General features: G+C 37.7%; 1 protein-coding gene and 1 pseudogene across 2 annotated transcripts in view; both read left to right on the top strand.

Moving 5' to 3' along the window:
- TBC1D5 (TBC1 domain family member 5) overlaps positions 1 to 24,694 on the top strand; it is a 497,763-nt gene that overhangs the window by 64,829 nt on the left and 408,240 nt on the right. The gene's annotated exons all lie outside the window — the stretch shown is intronic.
- Positions 22,781 to 23,210, top strand: LOC140696343 (large ribosomal subunit protein mL42 pseudogene; annotated as a pseudogene).

Below are 24,694 nucleotides of genomic sequence, written 5' to 3'. Positions count from 1 at the left end.
AATATTACCCCAATGGCAAGGTTTTAGTGAGTAAGAGATTGAAATAAAAGTCAGTGGTTGTTTGTTACAGTTTTATTAAATGCTTTCATATTACTTAAAATATAAATAAAATATCCCCAGAGACAACTTAGTGTCATTTCTTAAGTATTTGGAAGAAAAATTCAGACTAATTAGTTATTAGAAAGTTGTCCCACAAACCTAGATTAAAGACCTAATCTAATAGATTCACTATTTTGAAATAATTTTTCTTAATGGATTTTCAGGCCTAGCTTATAAGAAGACATTCCATCTAAAATCAGTAGTTCTTTCAAAAAGAGGGGCTTAATTGTGAATTCTTTTATGTGTCCTTTAGATCCTGTATGTATTGTTTAATAAATAAATAAAATACTTCTTACTTAATTTTTCTGTTATAAGTTCAAGTGTTTTGACTTAGCATTTCATTTAATAGTGTTCAATTATTGTTCAAAGCATGGCTTTAAAAATTTAATAGAAAAACATTTTATGGTGTCTTTTTTATTATTAGAACAATATATATTCATTACAGAAAAACTGAAAAATAAAAACCACACATGATCCCACCCCACGGAAACAACCAGCAAACCCTTTCCTTTCCCCCTTTTCCTTTTGAGGTCTTTTTTTTTTTTTTTCCGCTTTGACTGCTTAGTGTTTTAAATTCATCTTTTCTGTGATATTATTATAGTTTAGTATATTTGTTTTTAAGAGACATCGTAGTATTTGACAGAGTTCAAATGGATCCCCTTCACAAAGATGCTCATCCAGTAGCTGAAAGTAAATTCTCCTTCCTAACTGCATGTGACTGTACCTCTGTTCTGATACCTTGTAGCTGCTTTTATCTTACTCAGACTTCTCTAGGGCAAGCACTGTCTTACATTTCTCTTTACATTCTTATAACATTCACTGATTGTTGAATGCATAAATGAAAGTAAATCTTAAATTCATTTTCTTTCTTATGTCTACCACTTGAAATAGCCAAATGGCAGCAAATATATCAATGCAGGTTTTATAAGTTTAATGGGTTATATGAGTAAGGCTTTTGTGGAAATACTAAGAAGTCATTCAGGATTATGGTGCTAATACTTCTTCCTTGGTCTGACGTTGTACCCGGTCCCCTGTGTCATAACTAATTAATGAAGATGTACTATGCTCAGATTTGTCAAGTAAATCTAATCTGAAGGGTAAATTTTACTAGATAGGTATCTGTATATAATATTAAAGTATTAAAAACTACAAAGGAAATATTAACTTATTGGAAGGTTTATAATGAAGAGGAGCATGGGAAATTTGAAGTAGAAAAATTTTAGAAATGGTAGATCTAGCATGGTAGTCTGATGAAAGGGAATTCATAATGCTAGAGCTGATTAGAACTTATCTTCTTGTCAGGAGGAAACTGAAGTTTTGGAACGTAAATAATTGGACCAAGGTTATAGGATGACAGTGTCTCTAACGTGCATAACTAATGTGTGCTCAAATATTTTTTGAATAAATAAATTAAATGCCTTATGTGCAGGAAGTTGTTGAAAACTTTGCCATGTATACTTTAGAAAAGTCATTACAAAAGAGTACCATGAATTTATATATTAAAAAATAGAATGTTTGCATTTCTTCAAAATATTTATGCTTTGAAGTCAAGAACTTAGAAGACATAGCACTTTTTAAAGCATGGCAACGTAAGGAAAGCGGAAATAGAATGGGTTCTAGTTCGCTTTGTTTCTAGCAGCACTTTGACTATATAATTGGAAGGTATCCTTGGATAAGCTTTATGGAAACTTTTCTAGTTGGAAGAAGATTTCAGCTGGAGTGTCTAAAGGGTCACTTGAAAAAGAAAAACCCTCTATATTAAAATAAAATGTGTCCAAGTTTTAAAGAAAAGATCTCAGAGTTTGCAGATGATCCTAAAATTGGAGCTAGAGGAAATAATGAGGAACAATGCAATCAGATTCAAAAAGATTTGGATTGTTTAGGTGATTGGGCCAGCAGATGGCAAATGCAGTTCAGTGTAGACAAATGTAAAATAATTATCTTAGGAACAAAGAACCAATCATACAGCACACTGATCAGGAAAAAATTTGTGGGTTATTGTAGGAAAACCATTGAAACAGTTAACCCGGTGCACAGCTGCAGCAAAAAAGGCAAGCAAGAAACCAAATTAGCAGACGAATAGAATATAAAGCAAGAGGCAATACTTATAGTGTATTAAGAAACTTGCTAGACCCCATCTAAATTACTCAGTCTTGTATTGGTTGATAGAACCACTTTAGAAAGAGTACATTTTTGCCTTGAAAATAGACTGGAAGTTATAACAAGCAAATCTAATAAAGAGATTTCAACCAATTTTTATGAACTTCCAGTTTGTGAAGTTTTATAGGTAAGAGCAAGGTACTGTGTCCAAGTACAGGCACTTCGGGTCTGTCCACTATCAAAACTGGATCTTAGAGGAGAATGTGTTTGGTTTTAGCTGCTTTGGGCCTTACCTCATCCCCTTTCTAGTTTAAGGATGAGGAGGCGCTGCCCCTCACTTCTCTTCACTAAAGAGGTTTAAAGGCTGCCACGTGGTCCTTCTGCATGCTTGAGGGCTGCACCGTGGTACCTAGAGAGATCATGGGCACGCTATCTGCTGATGAGATGCGCCTTCCTGGCCAGTGACTCTTGATGTAGTACCACACGTTGCACGCTTCATTCTAGGTGGTGGAGGCAGGACTGTGATCTACCTGCCGTGGTTCCAGTCCAAGCCTGATTCTCCAACCTTGGCTCAGGTTTGTTTTGTTTTTGAGCTACCTAATACCCAACCAATAAACTCCTTTTGACTTAGTAACCAGAATGTGTCTGTTGTTTATAATCAAGACCCCTAACTGGTCCGTGGTAGTGTTCTATTATTTTAGCCTTGGCCATTGCATTGGTTTTTTTGTTTGCTTTTTTGTTTTTTGTTTTTGTTATTGTTGTTCTTCAATGTGTTTGTTTTGTTTAGAGTGGTGTCTTATTATACATCATTTTTTTTTGATGAACAAATTCTCTCTCTCTAGCACCCTAGTGTCGAAAAGAAGCAAGAAGTATTTGTACCAATACCACCAGCATCTATAATTTTCTTGTAAAATTTAACTTTCTTTATGCAAGTGAGTAGTGTTACTTTGTTAAAAATGATGTTCAGTATTCAGCCTGATTATAAAAAGTGTACTTATGTGCTACTTTATATATTATATTTGATATACCTAAACATCATTGTTTTCTTTCGGAGGAAACTTAATGCATGATTTTCTTAGTGTCACATAAATAATAGGTAGTAGAATCAGGAATTCTGCCCAGAGGTTTTGGTTTTTATGTTACTATTGATTAGTAAATATTTGTTAAATGAAATATTTTGGAAAATGACACTTATGAATTAGGAATTGTGGATTATATTTTAAATTTATGATGAGTTGATTGGTTAATATTTTGAGTGGATTTTTATCACACAAGCAATGTTTTAAATAGTGGTTAGATTTTCCATTTATCACATATGCCATATTGACTTCTTTTTAGCTAAATTGTAGAAAGATTTTGTTTGTTCTGTTTTGTTTTGTTTTGAGAGGTGGTATATAAGGCTATTCCGTGGAAAAATTTTGAAATGAGAATTTGTGAGAGTGTCATCATTCTTAAATGTGAAATGGAACCCTCCCAGTAGAAAGGTGTCTTTGAGTCTGTTACCCATGCACCTGTGGACGCCAGAACTCTTAACCAGCCCCAGGACCTGAGCATATCATGGCACCATGACGTGTCCTGCCTTCCAAAGTAAGATGTTCTGTGATTCACATCTGATTCCTCCCCCCAGGCCCCTAACCATGCCCCATATTTATAGACTATGAATGCTATTGGAGGGAAAGCTGTATGACTGAACTCTTTTGAACACCTATATGAGTATGTGATAGCCCTTTACTTTCTTAGAGATTACTCTTTTATGAAGAGAATACTTAGTCCTTTGACACTTTGATTTGCATGTCTCGGTGAAGGAAAAGCATTGATCCAGTGTTCAGGAAACGTCTTTGGTCTTGTTGCATGGTTAAGGACTGCCTGTATGATATATGTCTTTGTAATAGAGAAAGTCAGTGAACTGGGAAAATGAATTATTTTATGTATGTGAGTGTTAAGGGTAGTTGAGGTTTTACATTCTAATTTTTAAATTGAGATCTTTGTGACATGGAGTGGTACTTAAAGTTGTTTTTACCGCATCATGTGCATGTGCTGAAAGAGATGTGTAGGGCATGGGGCTGAAGTACTCAGCGGTGACTGTGTACTGCAGTTGCTATGCCAGATGGCTGAAGATCCGTCCCTGTGTCTGCAGGGAGCATAATGGTCCTTTTGAGGGTAGAACCAAGACCTAGCACAGCAGCCTCCTCACCCCTCCCAGGAGGAGTTCATCTTCCTTGTGTGCAGGGCAGGCTCCTCTGTGGCCCTGGGCCCGTGGCACCGGCCATTTCTCTTGTCACTTGCAGTTGAGCTCCTCTGGCTGCTGATGGCGCTCTCACTGCCTCCTGTGGGGCCTGGCTTTTCCAGGTCAGTCCCAGGGCGAGGGGCAGGGCCTTTTACGAGCCATGCTTCGTTGTCATGGGGTGCACACAGAGTGGAAATGACGTCTGTGGCTAACGCCTGCTTTGAGGACTGCTATTGGGGCTGGGTTTTCCTTGCCACAACACTTCCTTTCTAAAGTCATGCGAGCTTTGGTGATTTCAGGAGATGAGTGACTCTGGAGAGCTTGACTTTATAGTCGTGTTTTCTTACATTTAGCCCTGTTTGCCTGCCGATCTGTCTGCCTCTTTTTCTCCTTTCCTTCTCTCCCTTCTTCCTTCCATTTCTTCTTTTTTCTTTCTCGTCTTTGTGATGATTTTTGTTATTCTTGTTTAAAGAAAGTAGTCATGTTAGAAAATTCTGTGTAACAGTGCAACTTAGTTTATTCTAAAAATATTGGGTTATTATATGTTAGTACAGAGGGATTAAATGTATTTAAATTTTAAAAAAATATATATATGCTCTTATACATCTATTACTGTTTTTCATGTTAACAGTATATTATGGGCAAGAAATAGCAATCTACATCTTCTCTTTTCATCGTTACTTAACATTCTGTTCTCACTGATGATTATGTGGGTTATTGGAAATTTTCACTATTAAATATAATTCTGCATTCAGAGTACTTTTAATAGTGTTTGTATACATCCCTCATTATTTCCATAGGATAAATACTGAAAGTAGAATTGCAGGATAAAAGGGTAGTTACATTGTCAAAGCTTCTGAATCTTACTGCCACAATTTACATGTTTCACTCCCATCAGCGATTTTGAGAAGCCTGTTTTTTTTCCAAGTCCATAGCAGGTATTAATACTTAAAAAGAAAACATCTTTGCTAATTTTATAGGTGTAAAGTAATATCTCGTTTTAATGTATGCTTAATGCTATTGACCATTTGTATTTATTTTATACTTTTCTCCGTATTATCATTTGTCTGTTATTCAATTGTTTCTCTCATATTTAATTACTAAATTATATATTAGGAAGGTAGACCCTTTCCTGGCATATTGGTGGTATTTTTTTCTGTATTTCATGTGTGTATAATTTTTAAACTACTGGGTTGAGGTATTGCTTTGTTTTTTTGTTTTATTTTTGGACCATATAGCCATTTAAAATTTTTATTTAATCAAATCTATTCTTGTTTTACATATTTTTTTCACTTCTAGTACTCAAATTTTTTAGATATAAAATTTAATCAATTTTGGATTTTTAAATGTTAGCTTTTAGGCACATATTCTGTATTTTCCATTTTTTGGTATTGCAGACGTTGGCCTGCACTCACACTAACAGTCGGGAACACGAGAAGAGCAGGAACTGTTGCCAGCTGATGTGACCTCAGGTCTCAGCATCTGTGTCTGTAAAATGAAGATACTGGTCGGATACAGTGCTGATCACTCAGTGACTTTGTCCTTCAGCCACAGTAAGAAAATTGAAATCATAACCTAGGTCTCAAATGCACACTGCTCATGTACAGATACATGTTTATGTCTGTCTACCTGCACCACACACACACACACACACACACACATACATACACACACCCTGTGTTCTACTTTTTGTATTACATGCCATACCATGCTGTGCAATGCCAGATTATTAGAAAAAAGCCCTGCTGTATGCAACTTACTAAATTACTTTCATTACTCACAAAGGGGTATTTCTCGCAGTTTGTGCAACACTGATGTCATGAATTGGACACTCAAATGCCTTCTAGGGCTGACCAGACAGATGCAAATACCTTGCCAATTAAGCAAATCAGAGGGCCTGGGTATCTAAAGACGTTCATATAAAAACAAAACAAAACTTGCTAGGTCAACAAACATTTTCAGTTGGAATTCAGCCTGCTCACTTGGGCCCCTACCAGAAACTCAAAGACATAAAACACAAGCTTATTACTCTGTGAGGTACACAGTGTTTTGAACAGACAATGCGTGTTCTGGCCGTGGACCACGGACCCTGCTCTGAGTAGCACTGGTCTGGATGCTGGTCTTTGGATACTCCCCAGTATCTTCCTGCTCTAAAATTCTCTGGCTTCGTGACAACCTCTAGACATGGGAATTAGGAGATAAAATCCTCACTCAGTTTTTCTGATTTGATAAGATACGACTCCTGTGATAGGACCTGAGAAAGAAAAACATGGAAGAGACGATTCTACATTTCTGAGTTTCTCTGGAAGCTGATTGAAGGGGGAGGTGAATGTGGTCCTTTCCATGTCAAGCAGAGGTGATGACACAAAATCCCAGCAACTGTGCCCCAAAACAGAAGATGCTAATGAATAACCAGTGAAAAAAAGTTCAGTGTCATTGAAAAAATATGTCAGCGTTTGGATGCCTAGAGTCTTGTGTGTGTGTGCGTGTGTGCATGTGTACGTGCACAGAATTATTTCTAGGACCTGACTTTCTAGTTTAGGGGCAAGATGTCTACCTACAAGGAGACCCTGTGACGTGTGACCATTAAGGCTGACTTGGGTGACTTAGGTTATTGCCATGGAACCACGGAGCCATTAGGTTCCAGATGGAACTGTAATCTGGCTTCTGATTGAGCCAAGTGTCCTTGTAGAGTCTCTAAGCATCTGTTTTGGAAATATATGTGACATTATTCAAAATTTGTACAAATTAAGCCACCCTTGGGTTATAATTCAATTTTTCTTTATTGAGAAATGTATTGTAAACAGTTTTATGCAATCAAGTAAAACTAGCCTGTACCCATTATTTATTTGCCTGTTAGCTGGTCATTTATATTTTTGTGGTTGAATTCTTAATTGATTTAAGAAAGCTTACATTATACTTCTAAAATTGTAATTTGTTTATAAAACGTGAAGAGTCGTTTCCTCATTTCAAACAGCTTTCACATAGGTACTTATTTTTGAGAGACTAATTAAAAATACTTAAAATTATGGTGATTTCACCTTTGAATGGCAGGAACCCCGAATAATCTGTCTCATTCCAAATGAAGTTTATTTTCTACCATAATGGAAATTCCAACAGTAGGGGAGGCTCCAGGGTTGGGTCTCCAGTGTGTGGACAAGTCACCAGCTCGGTTATCTGTTTCTCTCCCTTTGTCTTCAGGTTTCCGTCGTGATCCCGGGGCGGCTGCCACTCAGCAGCTAGAGGAACAAACATCGTTAGTTCCAGCAGAGAGAGAAAGCAGAGGCTTTTCCCTGCATCACAGACTAAAAGTTCTTTCCTTTAGTTTGATTGGCCCCGTGTAGACCCTATGTCCATATGGGTTTTAATTAATTTATTCTCCTATTTACAGAAACACAGAAATTAAAATTTTATTATGGAAAGAAATACTAGTTAAGTATTTACAGTTCTTTTAGCTTTTCTTGGTAAGTAGAGACTGGAAAAATAACTTTGTATATTGGGGGTAATAAATGTTACCTGGTCTGGGTGAAGTGTAAGGAGATTGCATTATTAAAGAAATGTTAGTGACATTTCCTCAGGGAATGTCATATATTATCCCTACTATTTGTCTCTTCCCCCAGAAGAAGTCAGTGCGGTTCTTTGGAGCCATAGTCCTCAGCAGTTGCCCTGCTATGTGTCCTAAGTTTCACTTTTAAAAATTGTGCAATTTACTTACCTTGAATTGTTACGTTTGAACAATTGAGGATCAGCGTTAAAAATGAAGAGTTATAAATTCATGGCAGAAAGATCTTTCCCTGGATTTAAGTTAGGAAATACTGAAAATAGTGGTACGTAAGAAAACAGCTCTTAAGGCGATATTGGAGCAGACGTGGATTTTAGATTTGGATTGTCTATCCTGAGATGGTAGTATTTGTACACAGATTTCCTTAAGGGTGAAAGCTGTGTTTTTCTGCCAGCTCTTTCACTGTTTTTACTTTTCTTTTGCTCCTTCCTGTGTCAAAAATGCATTATTGCAAATGTCATTAATTTTGCTATTTTGTGATAAATTTGATCAGTTTTAACTAAACAATTTGATAAACATAACAGTAAATGAGGAACCTACTTACCTCTTTAAGGGTTTGAAAACAATCAAGGCATTCTAGATATCTTCTTTGCCTTCATCACTACATCTGATAGGTCTTGATGAGTTCCCCTGATGCTTATCTCTTAAATCAGTTCTCTGTATCCTGATTTGGACCCTGTTTATCTGTTATTTGGACTCCCCAAGCCAGAATTGTTCTTCACTTTGCTTTTTTTTTTTTTAAACTTAATAGGATATCATAGCACCTTTCCATGTGAACACATAGATCCTCTCATCTTAATTTTAGAGCTTCACAGTATTCCAAGGTAGGGCTGTGTAGTGTATAATGTCAGCATTGTCTTTCTTGATGCCAAATCTTACTGTGTTGATGTTCTTGTTTAAAGTTCCCCTCTCTTCTCCTACAGTGGTGATTCTTAGGGCAGGGAACATTTGCATCCCAAGGGTGGGTAAATCTGAATCAGGTGTAGCTGTTTTGAAAACATTTCTGTCCCTGAAATTTGGATACTCCTTGGTTGAGGATTTCTCTTGTCCTAAGACTGTAACTGTTTCTGATATCAGACATGACAAAGGTTATAAATTCCTTAATGGTTTGAACTTCTTGCTCCCTGCAATCTAGTAATTCAGAACAGCTTGCCTTTTCCTTGGCTGGAAGTCTTCTGTTTTCTCTTTCACTTCTTGGCATTGATAGATGTGTTTCACTCTGTTTTAATGTCCTTCACCCCTTGTCCTATTCACCCTGAAGCTGTATCCCATCCTGTGATGATTTCCCTCTTCTCGATTATCACACTGCTGTCGAGCTGTTTTACTAAGAGCACTTGTGATTTCTGCTAAACTTAACTTCCCTCCACTAGGCTTTGAGCTACTTGAGGACAGAGTGAACTTCATACTTTTGCGTGTAGACAATGTATGCACTAGTAAACATAATACGACATGGGATGTCTGAACTTTAGTGGCGTAACCGTAGAAATCTACCTAAGTATTTCTATGTTTTTGTATAAAATAGCTGAACTTCCAGAACTTCCAATACTAAAAGTTGCTGAATATTGTTTTTGTTGTTGGAAATGACTTGGAATTGCAGAAAGGCTTTACCCAAGCACCTGGTAATAAGATAGGCTTTGAGAGTTAAACTTTAAAACTCTACCCAGGGAGGAGCAGAGCCTAGATGCAAAGTTTCTGAAGAGGTGGAATGACTGATGGGCTTGCAAGCCTCGGCCACTGTCTGATTGACTGTGTTGATGCAGCTCAGGAAAGAACGTGTCCGCTCCGGGTGGGGAGTGGCGTGGTCAGCCGTCACCATAGGAGGAAAGGCCCCGGGGTGGAGGTTGGTAGTACTCATCCCAGCATTCGCTGGAAGGTTTTTCATGTTCTCGTTTCTGCCTCTCTAGAAAGAGACCTATGTAGGTTATGAATACTACATATTTTCTTTGCAGGGGGGATAGCAGTGAAGTGACAGACTTGAGCAGATGGGGTTGAAATTCTGGCCTCGCGACTTGCTGTTTGTGTATCCTTGGGCAAATTTCTCAACCTCTTTGTGCCACAAACTATTCATCTGTAAAACAAGGATAGTAGTGGTACCCACTTTATAGGACGGTGGTGCGGTGTAGAAGTTCTTAGAGCTGGTCCTGTGATAAGTACTGTGTGTTAGGAGCTGTTACGACTTTAGTACTTGGATCTCCCATCTCTCCTTGTTCTGAAAAATGTGTACTTGTTTCGGTGACTTGACTTCTTGAGTAGTTTACCTGCAGGGAGAGAGTGTACTTCTTATGCCATTACAAGTGTTCCAGCCCCGTAACACAAATGTCCCCAGTTCTTTGGCACTTAGTTCTAATTATGTGAGAAATGAGACAAGAGTTAGGTCAGTTTTTGGACCTTGGTTAACATGTGTTTACCCCAAGTCAGGAACCATTCTTGAATGTTCTATCAGAATCCACTTTCTAGCCAGCGGGGCTGAAGGCCAGGTCTCTGGAGGCTTTTAAGTCCTAGAGTAATAACCACTCTCCCATGACACCTCTTAAGAGCCAGCCATTGTGTCCCCTGACAAGCCCGCACCTCACCTAGCAGCACTGTGGGTCCAGGTGCATGAACTGCCCCCCTATGGGACATGACTGTGTGTAGGTGGGTGTTTTGTGTATGTATCTATTTGGTTGATACTAACTGAAATACCTAGTTCATCTTTCTGTGGTGAAAAACTATGTGAGAGCATATAAAATATATTCAGCACACAAAATGCGCTTTTTTTATTTTTAAGAACTATTTGACATGTATAGAATGAACTCCTTGAGAGTGGGGTCTGGGTTTGGGTCTTTTTTTCTGTTTTTCTTTGGATTCTGTTTGAAAGGGGTGCCTGAAATTAGCTCGGGTTTAAAAGCTGTGTGTGCGACAGGAAGGGGAGGAGAGCTCTCATGGAAACCTAAGGTTGGGGCTTGCTTTTAAGATTATAGGAAGTGGTTGTGATTTTAAGGCAATGTAACAAAACAAACCGTTAGCTTCACTCTGCATGCCGCCTTCCTGTCTGGCTACCAGCAGCACTTTCTCTTTACGTATCGCTCTAGCTCGTATTGCTGTGTTCTCTGCCGCCGCAGCCCAGGCAGAAGGCAGGTCTTTTCAGAGGTTTCTAGTTCAGACTGCTCGAGAGGCACGGAGAATTTGAAGCAGCCCATCCTTTGAAGCCAGGCGGCGAAGGTGCTAGTTTACTGATGAACGTGAGCCTGACGCTCACCCAAGGTCTGGTCCGTTGTTACTGGTGTGGAACTGGGCAGCCCTGCCACAGAGGCTGGGCTCAAGGCAGCTTCTTTTAGAGAGTGATTGTGACAGTCATATTCAGAGTGTGCTGGTCTGTGGTCTGTAAGGTTAGAGAAAACGGCTGCCTTGACTCGGAACGCTCTTCCAGGGCAGGATTATTGTGTAAATATAGGAGTACACTATTTTATTGGCTGCATGGTGCCTGTATTCATTTCTGAGGACTGCCATAACAAAGTACCACAAATTGGATGGCTTATGTTACAGAAGTTTATTATCTCACATTTCTAGAAGCTAGGAGTCTGAAATCAAGGTGTCCTTAGGGTTGGCTCCTTCTGAGAGCTTTGGGAGTGAGCAGTTCTTAAATCTTGATCATTTGTTTAAATGTCCCTTTCTTTTTAGTAATTAACAGATTTACTGAAGATGATAGTCTGATAGTATTAGTATTGTAGTAATGTGGTTATGTAATAATATACAGTATTAGGATGCCAGGAGGTAAAATATAATTAATAAAACTGGAAATGTTTACAGAATTTGTGTTGGTGGGTTTCATTTAAAAAATTGATCCTTTTGCTCAGTGTATACATTTTCAATAGAATTATTTTTAATAGGAAGGTGCCTCCTACATGATGGCTTGGCAACTAAGAGTTTTATGTCCAAACAAACCAATTTAAGTTAATTATTTTTCAAAATCTCTTTTTGATCTTTTGTAGTACAATGATTCTAAAGAGATGGTTACAGTATATGCATGACTCAGACCTTGTGCTGTACACCAGAAATTGACACATTGTAATTGAATGTACTTCAATTAAAAAAAAAGGGATGGTTACAGATGTAAAGTAAAATTACATCTGATTAAATTGTCAAGCTGATTTAAGTTAGAATTATTCTAATCATTCTGCTAAAATAAATATGCTTTCCTCATTTTAATATTAAATTTAAAATTAGTTGTAAACTATAGGAATTATAATAATGTTTTTAGATTTTCCCTTAGACTTTGAGTGTTTTAATTTTATATTCTGCTGTTGAAAATGTCAATACTACTTTAAATTTTATTTAACATGATTCCTCAGATTTAAGTATTCTGACCTGGCTGAGAAATCTACCTCTTCCCACTAAAATGAATGTATATTTTATGAATTGAGTCTTGCCACTAGAAAAACTCCTCAACTTCTTATTCACTTAATTTATTTTATCATTTTCCTAATGTGTATGTTCATGGAAGAAGTTAAACTCAGTTGCTAGGCTTCTTCCCTCCCTTCTTTCTTCCTTCCTTTTATTTTTTTATTTTGAAATATTTTATTCTTTTGGAAGAATTACAAAAATAGTACTTCTCACCCATCTTCTAATAACGCCTTTAAAACCCCATAGTATAATTTCCAAAACTAAGAAATTAAATTTGGTGTAGTACTATTAACTGAATTACTGATTTTATTCAGGTTTCATCAGTTTCACTCCTAATCCCTTTTTCTGTTTCAGGATCCAGCCTCAGAACCTACATTGCACTTATTATCCTATCTCTTTAGCCTCCCCCAGGGTGTGGTATTTCTTCAGTCTTTCTTAGTCTTCGTGACCTTGAGACTGGGAAAGGGTACCGGTCAGTTGTGCTGTAGAATCTCTCTCAGTTTGGGCTTGTCTGGTGCTTTCTTACCATGGGATTGATGTTAAACATCCTTAGGAAGGACACTACAGAGGTGATATCCTCGGTGTATCATGTCAGTAGTATATGATGTCTTATTATTGGTAAGGTGGCAGCTTTATGATTTATTTATCTTAGGTGAGATTCACATAACATACAATTAACCATTTTAAAGTGGACAGTTCAGTGGCATTTGGTTGTTGTGCAACCCAACACCGCTATCTAGTTCCGAACCATTTTCATCACCCCAAGGGGAAACCTGTGCCCATTAATCAGTAGCTCCCAATTTCCCCCTTCCCTCAGCCCGCCACACCCCAGTCTGTTTCTGTGGTATACTAATTCTGGGAATTTTAGATGAATGGAATCATACAATAAGTGTTCTTTTGTTTCTGGCTTCTTTCACTTAGTATAATGTTTTCAAGGCTCATCCATATTTTAGCATTTATCAAGTGCTTCATTTCTTTTTGTGGCTGAATAACATTTCATTGTTTGTATATACCACAATTTGTTACCCATTCATTTGTTGATAGACGTTTGGGCTGTCTCCTTTTGGCTATTGTGATGAGTACTGCCTTGAATTAACATGCATACACATGTATTTGTTGAACTGTTGAATTGTATGGTAATTCTAACAAACTTTTCTGGTTCAGGTATTCTTTAATTTTTCTGGTTTTCATTTGCTTGATTTTAACTTTCTTTTAGAATAGTAGGATACCACAAAATTGAGAGCAAAAATATTCTTTGTAGATTTTACATGTCAGAGTGAGTTATGTTTTAAAACCTGGAAGTATTTGTCATTCTGACTAAGCTGTTTTTTTCTGGATTTGATTGTTGATGACTTTACCTGTTTTTCCCATTTATAATGATAACAAGATAGTGCTTGACTCCATGAGTTTGTTATATTTTACGTGTTATCAGTTGGTGGTGTATTGCTTTGTCCTTATTTTGGAGTTTATCTTCCAACATACCAGAAATGTACTACTGTAAGGCAACCCCAAAGAACAGTGTGAGGAAGCTTTTAAATATTTTTTTTGTTTCAGATTTCAGATTTTTTATATAGTTTTGAACCTTCCATTGTAATGATTTATTTTTACAAGATAGATAAATAATGTAGTCTTGGTTTTTAAAATTGCTTTATACTTTCCCATTTAGCAGATAAAGAAGGAATGATAATTCTGCTAGAAATTTGGTAAGATAGTAAATGAGAAAAAAACTCCTCGACCTAAGAATAGATCAGATCTATAAAGGCTGTTCTTTAGTCTAGTTTTCCTTAATCTTGAGTGACTGAGGAACTAATGTGTGGTTCCTGAATGGATTTCCACCATAGGACTATGAGTTGGTCCTTCAGTGATTTAAAATAAAGTCTTTGGTCTTTAGGTCATCTTGTTCCAAAACGACTAGCTTCTTTATGCCGAAACTCTGTTGGCCCAGGAAATCTCCCTTTCCCCACGTGGTGGGAAGCTCCGGCAGACCTGAGGCTTTTCAGGTAGAGTCAAAGGAGTCTTGAAACTTCTGGTTTTGGGTGAGAGTTTCAACCTTTGCATTTTCAGCCATCTTAGGCTTAAAGTTCTAGAGTAAGACTCATGGCCTACTGTTGATCTCACAGTAGACATCTGGTGTTGACACAGGTCTTGTAGCCAAATGGTCTTCATTGTAGTGGAAGAAAAATTTGAAATTTTTATGGAGTGGAGTGAATTAATGGATGAAGAATTTGTGAACAACTTGAAGCTACAGAAAGTTTGTTTCTGTTAGCAATTTTTAGAAGTCAGACAGTACTGTGAGGGCCTAGACTTACAGTTCGGGTTATGTAACTTATGGTAGAGAGATACTTCTGATGAGGTAGCATGTATCCCCTACACCAGTGTCACTCCTCTTCTAGTGTGTGGAATAGGGGAGCAGACTTAAACTTAATACTCCTTTTCTTTGAAGTTCAGGTTTTTTTCTCTCCTCTCCCTCGTGTCTTGATCCTCTGGTAGTTAATTGTCTAATGATTTGCAGTGCCACTTGGTTGTGAAACTGTCTCGAGTTACTGCAGAGCTTTGGGCAGCTGGGATGATGACATTTAAATGCTGGGCTGCATATTTAGGACTTAGAGTGTCTGTAATCTGGGATACTTGCTGATAACAAAGCCTTTGATACTTACAAGCATTCTCATTTTTGGAAACTCATATTTTTTTTTTAGAATGGGGAATGTGTTACTTTTTTTGAGTGTTCAGTTTTTAAATAAAAATGTTTATGAATTTTAGAGATGTAAAGAGATTTAAATGATATTTAAGAATTCTTTAGGTACACCATGGTGACTATACATAGTTAATACTGTATTGTCTGTTTGAAAGTTGCTATATTTGAGAGTAGATCCAGGAAGTTCTCAGCACAAGAAAACGAACTGTAACCATGTGTATTAATGATGTTAATAGACTTATTGTGATCATTTTGCAGTATATACTAATATCACTATGTATAAAATAAATAAGCTACAAGGATATACTGTACAACACAGGGAATATAGCCAGTATTTTACAATAGCTAAAAAGGGAATATAGCCTTTAAACATTGTGAATTACTGTTTGTACACCTGAAGGTTATTCATATTGTTCATCAACTATACCTCAATAAAAAATAAAAATTAAAAAAAATACTAATATTGAATCATTGTATGGTACACCTGAAAGTAACATAATGTTGTATGTCAGTGATATCTCAGTAAAAGAAAAATTTTTTAAATTCTTTTAATTCAGATGAATCTGATAACTTCCTTTTTTTAAATTGAAGTATAGTCAGTGACAATGTGTCAGTTTCTGGTGTATAGCATAATGTCCCAGTTTTGCATATATATATTCTTTTACTTTTAGTCATAATAATTAAGAACTTCATCCAGTTCTTGAAAAAGGGAAGATAAAAGAATATTTTTATTAACAAGAAAAATTACATGCAGCGATCCCAAGAATAGTAATGGTAAACCTACCCTGTTTTTCACTGGTAGGTAGTGACTGAATTGATCTGATAGTATCAGGAGTATGATAATAAAATGAAATTTCCATATGTGAACACAGTATCAAATCTGAATGTTTGTTTCTTTAGTCAGAAGGTGGGATTGTTTTGTATAATGAAGTTTAAAAGGAATATGGTAGTCAGAGATGCTGGACCTTAAATAACTGTTATAACACGTGCATTCACCACTTTGCACATTAAGCCATCAGCTAAGACTTCACAATCACATCAATGGGTACATACATTAAAGATGATCCCATTGAAAAAAAGGGAATGAAATTCCTTCAGCAGCTTTAAACCTGGGGTAAAGAGGGGAGTACTTTTGTAAATACAGAGCCACTGTGTGTGAGCCCTGCTTTGGAGGCCTGGCACTAAATTCAAAAGTGTAGCATTGTTTTCTCTTCTTTAAGGAGATCCATTTGGCTTGTCTGGAGTGTTCTCTCTCCCCGTCTCCCCTCCTCTGTCACTTGTGAATTTTTCCTTGTGAGTAGGAAAGAAGTTAAAATCACTTTTACCCATTTGAAATTATTGCTTTATTATATTACTGTTAAAATTTATTACACTGATAACTTAAAAATGTCTTATTTAATCATATGCATATCTGTATGCATGTATCCATCATAATGATCAGAATCCAGCATTTCTACTGCTTACCCTGCTCCCAGCGCCGCTCTCTCTCACTGGACTCAGCAGAGTCTGTAGCTGACTTCTTTGTATACCAGCCTCTGTCACCAACAAGTGTGTTCTCTGCATGGCAGCAAAGTGATACCTTGGTGATGAAGGTCAGGTCAGGCTACTCAAAAATTCCACTTTCTTGTTCATTAATCTCTAAAATCTTACCGCTAGCTTTAAGGCCATATCACTTGACGCCCCTGAAACCCCCTCTCATCCTTCCCCCGACTGCAGTCATAGCGGCCGGGATGGGTTCTTCCAGCAGGTGAGTGTCTGCCCCTGCAGGCTCGCTGCCCCTGCTCTTCCCTGTGTCTGAAAGGCTCTTCCCTTGGGTAACACAGGCTCTTTTCTTCACTTTCTTCAGGTCTCTTCTCAGATACCACCTGGTCAGAGAAGACCTCTTTGAAGGCCACCTTGTATAAAATCATGACCTCGTTCCTTTCTCCACACCCACCCTCTCGCGTTCCCTGTACCCTGCTTTACTTTCTTCTGAAGCCAGTATTATCTGAGGTAGTGTGTATTTATTTTTGTGTTTTGTTTTGTTTATGATCACCCTCTTAAGAATGTCACTTTCATGAGGGCAGGAGCTCTGTTTGATTTTCTCAGGAATATCTAGCTCGTGGAACTATGCTTTGCACACACTGTGTTGTTTATCTCTTGAGTGAATGAATGAATGATTAAATAAGGGGAGGAGCATCCTAGGCAGATGTGAAAAGCAGTGGTTGTTTAAGGAACTGAAAGTACGTCCCTGTGCATGTGAGGTGGGTGAGGAAGTGATAGCTCTTTCTTCCTCTTTGTTCTCGGGCTGTTATGTGTAGTATTGTCAGCTAGGCTACAGACGGTAGACTTAGACTTTGTCCTGGGGTATCATGGATGCGTTGACGGTGCGATTCACATTGATAGACTACCCATGTGATCAGACTAGCAGTTTAGAAAGTCTGATTGCTAAACATGAATGAATTAGTGAGGAGCAAGACCATAGGCTTGGTGACCATTTAGTGGACAGTAGTCCTGGGGCATCACAGTGGTTCCTGAACTAAGACTAGTCATATCAAGATGAAGAAATGGACAAATTCAAGAGATATACCATATTTAGGAAGCAGGCCTAGTAACTGATTGGATGTGGAGCAAGAATGAGGCAGAAGAATCTGCCATGACTGGCTAGGTGTGTGGGATGCTATTCAGAGATAAGGCGCAGGCTTGGAGGTACATGGTTATGGATATTTGAGTCCAGAAGGTGTTTGGAGTGTTGCATTAGTTTACTAGGGCCGCAGTCTCAAAGTACCAAAAACTGGGTAGCTTAAAACAGAAATTTATTATCTCGGTTCTAGAGGCTAGAAGTCCACAGTCTAGGTGTTGACAGAGCCGTGTTCTCTCTGACTCTCTGGGCGAGACTCCTCCCTTACCTATTCTAGCTTCCGGTGTTTGCCGGCAATCCTGGACCTTCCTTGGCTTGCAGATGGCCATCTCTCCACTGGGTGTCTTCACATAGCCTTCTGTGGATGTGTCTCCATCCATGTCCAGATTTCCCCGTTTGATAAAGATACAAGTCATATTGGATTAGGGTCAACCCTAATGTCCTCATTTTAGCCTGATTACCTCAGTAACATGCTATGTCCAAATAAAGTCACATTCTGTGCTACCAGGGATCAGGACTTCAACGTATCTTTCATTGCTGAATGGTAGAATTTTACCAAAAATGAACAGGATGTGATGAATTGAATTAACATAGGGTAGGAGGATAGGAGGAGAAAGCAGAGGTAACTTCACTGAGGGTTGGCTGGACCGTGGGAAGGGTTAGGGGAAGGAAGGACAGTCCAGGCAAGAGGGGGAGGGAAGTGAGTTATGTTGTGAGCCTGCTGAGTCGGGAATTGAGGTGATAGCCACGTGGCTCCGTGATCTAGTCAGAATTCAGGGAAGAGATGTGCATCTAGGTAAGGGCTTTGCCAGGAGAATGTCTGGGTTTTTCTAGGCAGAGAGGAGAGAGCGAGGAGAGCCAGGGCTGAGAAGGAAGCTAAAGAGAGCGTTGCTTTGCTGAAATGGATGCCTTCATCCATTATAGAAACAAAATCTCTTGAGAGGATCTAACCCTTTACTCTAAATGTCAGTTCTAGTAACGTCTAGATAGTGGATTTAGTAGCCGGAGTGGTCGCTGCCTGAACAGAAGTAGCGTTACCAGTTCCTGACAGCTGCGAGTCAGCCTCTGGGCATCTTGCTAAATTTTCAAATATAATTATACAGTAGACTTCCTTGAACAAATTCTGTGTTCCCAGCTATAATTATAACTGCTTTTCTTGCCTATAGCCTGTTCTTTGTCTTACTACTCTCCTCCTCATCTCCCCCTGCTGGTTAGAAATATCCTCTGGTCATTTGGGATCTGAGAAAATAGGAAGGATTTACAGCAGTTTTCTTTCCTAATCATAGACTGACCAGTGCACACCAACCTCCTCCTTTCCACTCAAGTCTAAAATACATGTCCACTAATGAGAAGCCATGTTTTAGAGCACAAACTAGCAATATTCTATATTAAATATTTATTTTCAAATAGAAATTTGGAGATAGAAATTAGGTACGCTGTACACTCTTCTCTGCAGCTGCCAGAAGGTGACCACCGTGACTTGTCCCCTGCTCCAAGTAACAGTTAAGACTCTTAAATAAAATCTCCTTCATGACCATGTGTTAGACCAAGAGTTGTTGTGCTTGTTATTTAATAAATTAAGGTCTGTAACCAAAGGTGAAGTCATCGTAAATCCTATAGCCATAATCCTGTAAGAGTTTCTAGGACTCATCATGACAGTAATTTGTAAAATCAGAAATATGAGTGGTATTTCCTGTTTTCTCATCTATTTTTATCACCCAAATATCCAGTGTGAAAATAAATCACTTTAAAATGTGATTTGTTGTCCTTTACAAATATATTGTAGTTTGGGGGTGATAAACTTCAAGGACGTATTTCCGTGTCATTTAGATTATAATCTAAGTCATTTTAATGTCTTTCTTAAGAAATAACTAAAATGTATAGATTTTTGAATGTGCGGAAGAAGAGATATGCTTGAACTTTCAGCCTGCGGTGGAAGTAGTCCAAAAGGAATTATGGACCTGTGTCAATTCTATATTATATGTGTGTTGTTTGTCCCTAATTCTTTACTAAAAAATACTTGAGTATTTGCTATGTGTCAGTCACTGTGCTTGTTGCTAGTTTACTGAGGTTTTAGTTTGAAAAACTAAATTAAAATGATATCCTTATAATGGTTGAGGTATACTTGAGAATAAACAGTAGTGTATTGTTGTCTATTAAAGTAATTCTGAGTATTCTGGGCAGCTTTAAATGTTAAAAGATAGGACATCTCTTATGCAATAATTGGTGGACATTTTTTGACCTCTATGTAAAGCTGCAGTGTTTAATGAACAAACAAGGAGAAGAAAGTTTCGATAAATAAGGCATTCTCTGGAAACATTTAGAAATAAGCTTGAAATCTTTTAGCATGAGATTTGCAGGTATTTTTGTGTGTGTGTGAAAGAGTATGTGAATAAGGTTATGTGTCATGTCTCCATCCTGTCATAGGAAAAATAGTGTCTTGAAAAGCAGAGCTTTGGATTCACCGTTCTGAGAGATCTCTGATCCGCACCAGTGTGACTGCTCATGCGGTGAGGTTTCAGGTTGAGGAATGAGATTAGATTTGCAGGGGCAGAATATTTGCTGTCCTTGTTGTTTTGGTTTCCGAGGAGCGCTTACCCCTTAGCCTCAAATGTGCTGTGGTATTAGCTACTTTAAAATAGATTACTCAAGACTCTTTATTTGGAAAACCTTAAATATGCATCGTGATGCATTACTTGCGATAAAAAATGAGGCTACAATTATGTGAAACAAAACACTACAGCTGCTGACAGATGTCATTAACAACTTACTCAGACACAGATCCTTCAGAAGGGAACTGCTAGACATCTGATTCGGTGAGTTGAGGTCATTAGCTCAAGATGGAATACTGTTGTCCAGGACATTGATTGTTTTTGTCTCTTGGCTTCAGCCTTCTGATTATTTATTGGGACCTTGGTGTTCGATGTAGTCTAAAAACTATTCTTCTGAATTTCAATGAATAAATGGAGAAGGAATGAGGGAAATAGTAAATCACCATGGTAAACGCCACAGTAATAGTTGTAGGCAGGATCCATTCCTGGATGCCAAAAATAGGGGGAAAGTTTGAGGACAAACAGCGTATTTGCAGTCTAAAAGTATCTCTCCAAGACATTTAATAATCACAAAGGGAAAAATAGTGACTTTGCAGGAGATAAAGCTGGCAGTGTTGAACCCATGTTAACTTTGTGGCTTTGATACCTGTACTGTAATTACACATGATGTTAGCATTAGAGGTGCCTCGGTGAGCAGTATATAGGAACTCTACTGTTTTTGCAACTTTAAGCATAACATTATTTTAGAGTAAAATGTTTTAAAAAGCCCATTCTTCTGGAAGTCTGGTCTAGTGCTCTCATGCTTCTGTGAGACAGTGAAAGGTGCCCCTCTATTATAACAAGGTATCTTTGGTTTTAAAAATAATTACTTTGGACAAAGTTCAGGTTAGACATCTATTACAACAAATTTTCTCAGTGCCCTGTTGGTGACTGCCATTTGTTGCAGCATTTCCCATAATCATCTTTTAGTAGCAATTGTAGAAATGCCCAAGTTGTCTTAAGTTGTATAGAGATGTTAGTTGATCTCTGCTGTAGTCACTGAACCAACCTATGGAAGAATTTGAAGATTAGAAATAGATGACATCTGAAAGTGACACCAGAGTGAATAAATAGGAGGTATCTGGGATTATGTTCCATCATGAGTTTAGACACATGCACAAAAATGTGGTCGCTTGTTTCCAACGTGTAAAATACAGGTAATACAGGGTTTCCAAAGTTTGTCCTTTTTCATACAAACCACCACACTTTAAATGGGTTTCAGCTAAGAGAAGAAATCTCTGGAAAGTGGGACACAATGAACTTTCTGTTCTATTTTGTAAGTAAAGCAGATCACTTGTCAGCCATTTGAGATTAGAACTGCACAGTAGCCTTTATAAATAAAAATCTGCGGTGCCACTGTCTATATGGAAAAGCATTATTTCTACTTACACAGAGGAGGTTTATGCCTACTGTTGCAAATAACCACTTCCAGACTGAACTTATTGAGATCAGTGGCTCTTACTTTTCACGAAAAATGTCCATCTCGAATAGTGCCTGGTGATAAATTCATACTGACTGACTGACTGAATGAACATGGAGACTGTGTAAGGTGGACTTCCACATTAAATGTAAAATTCAGATGTTCATAATAATGCAACTTTAGGGTTGAATATTTAGACTCCAAACCATCAAAAGTGGCAGTTTTCTGGAGAAGTAACTCCTTTCTACAAATCTGTACTTGTAATTAAGTGCATCTCACATTTCATTTTTGGCAATGTGACAATACTGTGAGTATTTCCATGCTTAGGTTTGTTTCATTGTGTGTCAGCAGCAGGGTGGATTTTAGTGATGGCTGGGCACACGTAGCCCCTGGAACATTCCTTAGAGAGTTGACAGTTTGTTTTTTCCTAATAATTTGAAATTAAAGGAATAGAGAGTGAATGAAGAAGTCTCCTGTTTCTGGCATATAATTCTTAGCAATCTTATAAAAATTATTCTAGCCAGAAAATATTTCCAAAATACATTTATTAGTATTATTTATATTGTAAAGATAATTTAATGGCATAGCCAGTTTGTGTCATTAGCCAGCTTAAAACATACTCTTTAGAGGAGTACATATGAATATATTTATTGGAATACACATACTGAAATCAATGGCTTCTGCTTTGTTAAAAAGTTGATGATTTTACATTGTTACAATTATTTGTTTTAATATACCCCCTTAACCCTCTTTGACAGAAAGGTGTACTTTAAAAATGTTGTGTTTTTACTGGTTTAATAAGTGGTTCCTCTTATCTTTATCAAGGCATGTTATGTTTAGCCTAGTCAGTGCGTTTTCAAAGTCATTTATAAAAGCAGATTTAGTTGCATTTTCCTAGAGTGCCCCGCGAGCCGAAAGGTACATGGAGCCATGTCTCCTGGGACCCGGGTTGAGGTAAGGTGGCAGGCTTTCAGTGGGCCACTGTGCAGGGATGCGAAGAGGTATGCCTAGAAGCAGATGTTAAAAGCACTTTCTCTTTAGATCATCTTATTTCATACCGCATGATAAGCATCTTGATTCACCATGGCATTAGCAGCAGTAAAAATGGGCGATATCATGCAGGACTGTCTTTAAACGTGTACTTCCAGTTCAGAACAGAGCCTTATACTGTGTTTGTTATAAATCCACATGTTCTTCTCGTCCAGATAACTGTAATTGCAAAGTAGCGCTTGCTTCGACAACTGATGGCAAGATAATAGTATGCTGTCACCCTTCTGTGGACATTTCCTTTGAACACACAAAACCTATCCCTCGGCCAGATCCTGTGCATGGTAATGAAGAAACACGTGACTGAGCACTAAAAACTAGATTAGAAGAAGAAGGCGAACACTTTGAGCAAGGACCCACAACAGAACAACTTAGCAAAGTGCTCTTTACTACTAAGCACCTTTGGTATCCTTATAGACAGTGTCACAGATGTCGTAGGGAACTGGAGTCTCCAAAAGACAGATGACATTGAGGTTTTCAGGACTCAAAGAGAAATGTAATCCTGCACCTTATTTACCATTTGAGAAAATGCAATTGAGTATATTCATTAATATGTTACATAGAAAAATAATAAGATGTCTTTTCATATTAAAAAAAAGTAGATTTGGTTTGCGTACTCTGAACTCTGGAGAAGTAACCATGTGCATGCAGTTGGCTGTGGGCAGAAGGGAAGGCTAATTTTTTTCTGTGTTTAAGTGCTACAGGATGTCTGTAGGAAACAAACTGCCTAAAGTCTCATTTATTCTTTTGCACGTTATAGTGTCTAAAGGAACCATTAATACTAGGTGGAAGAAAGTATTTGTAATTTTGATTTATTTTCTATGAGGAATGTAGGCTTTATATTGAAAATACATAATTTTAATGTTATAAGATACGTTCATTCAGTTTAAAACTTGGGGTGGATTGGGAAGTTGATGGGGGTTTGGTCCTAACTGCCTCCTCCTCTCCCTGGGATTTTAAACAAGTCAGTTTGTCTTTCTGAATCTTTTTTCCTCATCTGTAAAATATTGATGTTAAGAATAACTCTACATTATGTGGTTTGTGAGGATTACATCAACTAAACATGGTCATGTATGTATGATAACACCCAAGTGCCAGGGCAGGTTGCCTGACTCCACTTCAGATCTGTGAACAGCGCCTCCTGGAGACCTGTCGAGCACTGTGCTTGGAACACGATGGTCAACCTCTGTCGGCTCTGATTTTCTGATGAAAATATGCCTGTGAAAGGGTGTTGTGAGTTGTAGTTGTAAAAAAACAAATATAAAAAATATTTAAATGTTAAAACACGGTTAACCAAATTGATGCAGTTTATATCACAAACCCCAAATCTGCACAAACTAACTCATTGAGATCTTACTTAATGATTAATAATATCTGATTTTGAACCAATAAAAAAAAGTAATAGTATGTAATACTGTTCGCAAGCATCAGATTTTGGGCCATTTCAAATCATTTCTTTTTATTTTTTTGTGGGGGAAAAAGTCATTAGTCTGCATTTATAATCAGGACTAGCTTCCTGTAAAATTATTTATTTTAACTTTTTATTTATAGATTTTGAAATTTACAATTCTAAATACGGCAATAGTAAGGCACTGCATTTTTGCAGGAAACAAAAAGCACAATTAACATAAAGTCAGAGCCAGCCACAAATAAAATATTCCAGCAAACTGTGTAAGGAAAAAAAAATGCTCTGGGAAGCAGATGCCAAGAAATGTTGCAAAGGTGGCCTTATTACATTGGAAAGAAAAGAATACAGAAGGGTTAGTAGTAATGGGAGGAGGAGGAAGAGGAAGGGGGAGGAGGAAGAAGATGAGGAGGGTAGGTAGCAAATAACATTGAACGAGCACTTACTAAGTGCCAGGCACTGGTAGTTCTAAGCACTTGATGCAGATCTCTCATTTAATCCTCCCAACTACTTTAAGAGTTAGATCCCCACTTTACAGATGAAGT

Source organism: Vicugna pacos, chromosome 1, assembly GCF_048564905.1.
Source record: "Vicugna pacos chromosome 1, VicPac4, whole genome shotgun sequence".
NCBI classification, from domain to species: domain Eukaryota; kingdom Metazoa; phylum Chordata; class Mammalia; order Artiodactyla; family Camelidae; genus Vicugna; species Vicugna pacos.
Note: the sequence above shows the minus strand (reverse complement) of the source record. Positions and strands in the feature narration are given on the sequence as shown.